The sequence below is a fragment of the Bufo bufo genome, chromosome 3, assembly GCF_905171765.1.
Source record: "Bufo bufo chromosome 3, aBufBuf1.1, whole genome shotgun sequence".
Classification (NCBI taxonomy): domain Eukaryota; kingdom Metazoa; phylum Chordata; class Amphibia; order Anura; family Bufonidae; genus Bufo; species Bufo bufo.
The window spans coordinates 206,508,007-206,514,006 of NC_053391.1; positions in this window are offsets into that span (position 1 = coordinate 206,508,007).

Consider the following 6,000-nt stretch of genomic DNA (forward strand, 5'->3'; position numbering starts at 1 on the left):
GGTTAGAGATGTTTTGTGGGATTCCACCTCAGAATTTAGGTCTACGCTAGGTGACGGGCCTAAGGCGAATTCCACCCCGATACATGATATCTTTTGTACCCACCACGAGGGAGATGATGTCGCCCTAGAGCATCCCCAACTAGGGAATCTAACCCATTTTCAGTACGCCCACATCTTAAAAGTCTCCTCAGGAAGACTGTTTCAGCGCCAGACCACCCCCACCCAATTCGAACAAATGATCTTAGGAAGAAATGAACCAAAAAAGAAAATCTCCAAAATCTAAAACTCCCTACTTGAAACACCCCAAACAATTACTCCCCCTTTTATTAAGAGATGGGAGAAAGATCTAACTATTAAGTTCTCTTCTGACGAAATAAAAATATTGCTGTCTCAAACCAACAAAATATCTAGGTGTGTACGCCTGCAAGAGAATTATTACAAGATGATTACTAGATGGTACTATACCCCAACAAGGTTACATAGGATCTTTCCCTCCTCCTCATCAAAGTGTTGGAGATGCTTAGACACTGAGGGTTCATTCTTACACATTTGGTGGGATTGCCACCTACTGAAATCTTTCTGGTTGGGAGTATGTGACATTATTTCTAAGCTGCAAGGCGGAACTCTTCCGCTTTTGCCACAGTACTGTCTTATAGGTCTAAAACCGCCGAACTGTCGTTCTTTATATGCCAACCGCTTACATCAGCACCTCTTGGCAGTAGCCAGACTCCTCAGAGCTTCAACAAGAAAAGCAAGTGGAGATAGTATACCAAAATATCAATTTATTATCAAATATAAAACTATGGGGAAAAGACAGGATGACAAACAGTTTACAGAGAAGCAAAGGGCAGTTTACACGACTGTGTTCACATGTATATCCACACAGCAGTAAGCATTAAGTGGCTACCAGGTAAGGGGGCTGTAGTACACGGACACCCAATTCTGCATAATTAGTATAAATGATCCCAAATGGGCTGTATAATGTATCAGCAGAAAAGATACATTATACGGCCCATTTGGGATCATTTATACTAATTATGCAGAATTGGGTGTCCGTGTACTACGACCCCCTTACCTGGTAGCCACTTAATGCTTACTGCTGTGTGGATATACATGTGAACACAGTCGTGTAAACTGCCCTTTGCTTCTCTGTACACTGTTTGTCATCCTGTCTTTTCCCCATAGTTTTATATTTGATAAATTGATATTTTGGTATACTATCTCCACTTGCTTTTCTTGCTACGACATTGGACATTGTTCAGGTGGTATGTTTTGCTGTCTGGTTTAGACAGAGAGGTTTTTGTAGGTTTAATCCTCATAGCTTCAAACTGGAAGTCGATAACAGTGCCTAGTATCCCTCAATGGTTGGCCCGTTGCGATCAGGTGTTTCGGATGGTACAAATAGCGCATTGGGAGATTAATAATACCCCCCTATTTGACAAGGTGTGGGGGCCTTGGAAGAAATTCCGAGACTGTACATAAAAAGAAATAAAAAAGAGTATCAGGATGACCTTGCAGGGTGTTTGTACCTGCTGTTCACTGGAAGATTAAAGTCGGATTATCGCTAATTTACACTATCCATGCAGATTAAAAATGGCGGTAGATCACACATATTTCAGGAAGTCACTTTATGTCGCTTGTTGATGTTGATATTATTTATTGCTGTATAAATTTATTGCAAATTCTCTATGTAAATGTCTGATTCTATGTCGCACTGTGTATGTACACAATTTGATGTAATTCATATGTCTAAGATGATGACATCTTTCATTCTTCTCACAATAAAATATTTTACAAACTAAACTAACAACTGTTCATCAAGGCTAGCTGAAATTGTAAGGCTACTCTTCATTATATATAATCAGACAGTAAAAAATGCCATAGTTATACAACCAAAAAAAGGATATAATGGTATTCTGCAAGTAACAGACAGTGATATGATGCAGGAAAGGAAGACTCTTGTTTACCTGGCTGTGAGTTACTTGACTATGCTGGAAACAAACTACTATTTTCTCCACAGTGCCTATTCATGCGTAGTGTATTTTGGTCTTGGCATCTCTAGAAGGTATTGCATTATCACAGCCGATGCAGAGGATTTCTCAGCAGCCTATCCCAGCATGATCAGTAGTCATTCTTTATCAGGAACCGTGAACACAACAGCCAGGGCAGTATAATTTTACAGCTGAAAAAACTGCAGCTAATATTTAATAAGCACAAAGTTTCTGTGTGAAAATGAAGTATTCCCTTTTGTGTTTTAGAGAGCTTTCTTTGTTCTCTAAAGTGCAAACTCCAGCAGCAAGTGCTGATAGTTTGGATAAGGTGACAGGGTGACTTTTTCATATCGTTAACAAATACCATCAAACAGTAAATGTCTTCTGATTTTGCTGGAGTATACTACCTGTTGCGATTCATCTTCCCATTAAATGGCATTCTAAAGAAACATCTTTCTACAACTTATTCTCGGCATATTCCTTACATGTACAGTGGATGTCAGGGCTTCATATATGCTTTAAAAATGCTTCAAAGGTTGTGCAGTGCCATGGTATTGAATATCTGTTTTCAGGATAGGTCAGTAGAGTAGGTATTTGCACCAAATTTTGTTAAAACAATTAGTAGGGAAGACAAAGACAGTGATCCCTTACTGGAACCCCTCCCACTGTAACTGCCTACTTGCAGTTCAAGACCTAGGTGGCAAGTCCGCAACTGGACTGTTCCCTAACCTGCTAAGGTGCAAGAAAGATGAAACACAGAGACAAAAACACACCAAAGTAGAGACGGAGGGTAGTCAAATAGCCAAGCCAAGATCAGAACCAGATGGGTGACACGGTACCAAAAAGGCGAGGGCAGAGAGTGATCAAAAGCAAGTAGAGGTCAATAATATGAGCAAGCCAAATGCACAAACAGAACTAGAACTGGGAACATAGCTAGGAAGTCACAAACTATCACTGGTATGAGGCCAGGAAAGGGTTTAAATAGAGCAAAGAGTCCCAGGATAAGAACCGGATAGGTTCTTGACTCTGTGCCCCATTAGTCAGAAACACTAGTACACAGTAGTAGAGCAGCTGAGCAATCATCTCACTACTAGTCTCCCCCAGAACACCTCCACCGGTTGCTAAGGACGCTGACACATCACAAGGGGCGTGGCCTATCTGCGTGTCTCTCTTGACACAGTCACACCAAAGCCGGAGATCTCATTGCTGGAGCCTGAACAGGTATGTTTTTGATAACACCTAAGTAAAATAAAAAACAAATCTTCCCCAGCATACGTACGTTGTGTGGAGAAACAGAGAATTGTGCTTCATTCCTGGGGGGCATGGCCATGCAGCATGTCAGGACAGCAGTTTCACAGCCACTGAAGCGCAGACAGGTAAGTTTGTGACACATTTATTATGTTTTTGCACCATTTTTAGGATTGTTTGCAGCATGCCCAGTACTTTACATTTACTAAGATGCGGATGGATGTGTTTTGGGCAGGGCTATATTTTTAGCACATACATAACCTACACAAACCTTACAGTCCAATCAGACAGCATCAAAAACCCATAGAACAAAACCACATCTACACATACCAAAAAGGCATACAAATATACAAAAATATAACAATCTTTATTGAATAATAAATATAAAAAATAGATAATCATTCAAAGGAAGGAAAATGGCAAGTTGGAAAATGATACAGAGAACATTACAAAGGGCATCACACCAAGTGTAGTGATCCGTGCCTTTAAGATACAAGATGGAAATCAATTGCACTACTGAGCATATCTCTATAAAAATAATGAGATATAAAGTCTCTAATTATCAGGCACACAGGTATGTTAAATATTCCCTATATTGCATTAGCAGTGTTGCTGGACAAATCTAAATAGCCAAAAACTATATAAGAGATATTATCACAAAGGTAATGACCAATAAGCATAACTGCACTAATATTCCAAATACATAGTCTGTACCGCAACACTGCAGATGTGTACAATATACCAAAGAGTACACATATAATACACCTAAAAAAAGGGGTAGAGCATAAATATTCTAATGGAACATACCCTGTGACATGGTTCACTGTAACCTGGAATGCCTCCCCACGCATTTCACCCTCAAGGCTTCATCAGGAGGTGAAAAATGTAAGAAATACAGGGTATATATACGGGATGCAATCGGAGTATATAATAATAATAATTATAATCACCTGGATTTCCACCAATCCGGGGGTGAATCCACCATGATGACCGACTCGATCCTTCAGCACGTCCCTTACACATCACTGCGCATGTGCTACGCTCGTAAGAAAATATCAAACTCACAATTACTATTACTCAGAATTCCATTATTCGTAACAAATATTAACAAAAAAGTTATTGCTAGATTATGATAGCATACTTGCATTAATAAAACCATGATTATATATGAAAAATATATAACATATGCATAATGCAAATATCTAAAGTGACTTCAGTGCAAATCAATGATCTCTAGTGAAAATTTATAAAGTGACATCAATTCGTTAATGAAAGAAAGTTTGCGTCAGCGTTCCTCCCTGAAAAGGGGAGAAAGAGCAGAGGCAAACAACCCAATGTGCCCTGCAGGATCTTCACGCTAGCAGGTGTACAAAAAGAACAGCTACGATTGCCTCAGACCCCTCTCACCATGCTCACTACATCTTCAAGCCTATGCTTTCAGGAGTGAGATACCGTTCAGTGGCTACTAAAACTTCCAGGCACAGGAATAGCTTTTTCCCCCAGGCAGTTGCCTTGCTTAATGCAGAACCACGCTAAAGCCTCATGCACACGTCCGTGAAACACAGACTGTGAGATACCGGCCTGGATTCCTGCTGAGTGCAGGAGCGCACGGCGTCATTGATTGCTATGACGCTGTGCGCTTCATGCCGCCGCTGCTGCACAGTAATACACTCGTATAGATAATACGAGTGTATTACTGTACAGCAGTGGTGGCACGAAGCGCACGGCATCATAGCAACCAATGACGGCGTGCGCTCCTGCACTCAGCAGGAATCTAGGCCGGTATCTCACGGTCCGTGTTTCACGGACGTGTGCATGAGGCTTAAAGCTGCTATGACTTGGAAGCATTACAGCATAGAACTGAAAACACTTCTCCCTGTTTATTGCCACTAAAACTTACATACTGTCCTTGTCCTGCGCTATTCATACTGTCTGTCCTTGTACTGTTTTGTTTGTGTCTGTCAAGCAACTGCCAAGTCAAATTCCTTGTAAGTGCAAACTTATTTGTCCAAATAAATTGATTCTGATTGATTCTGATAAAATAAGTGACATAAAAAAGATATATAAACTAACAATAAAACAGGATGTGGTATAACCCACCGGGAGTCACCAAAAGATGGTCGCGGTGGGTGAAGCACATACAAAGGGAAGGGACGCTGATTCAAACTTTCCTTCATTAATGAATTGATGTCATTTTATACATTTTCCTTAGGGATCATTGATTTGCACTGAAGTCACTTATTATATTTTTATATAACTAAGAATTATGCATATGTTATATATTTTTATGCATAATCATGGTTTTATTTGGAGATGAGCGAATCGAAGCTGACAAAGTGGAATTTGTTTAGAATTTCAGGGAAAAATTTGATTTGCAATAAATGCAAATTTTCTTGCGCTTCGTGGTAACAAATCACAATTTTCCTAAAATGGCGGCTACACGTGTGAGGACTGAGGACATGGGGCAAGGAAATCTGGGAAGGCAGGATCACCCAGATTGACATGCCTGCATGCAGCCAATCAGCAGCCAGCCAGCCCTATGATGTCACAGCCCTATAAATACGGCAGCCATTTTAGATTCTGCCATTTTCCAGCGTTCAGAGTGCAGGGACAAACGTGTGAAGGTGCTAGGGACAGATATTGAAAAAATGATTGTGGAACAAAAAAAGACAGTAAAAACTATTTATAGGTGCAGGGAAAGGATAGGGAAGAATCATTTCACAGCATCTTAGTGCAGGGAGAGACGTCATAAGGTGCTATG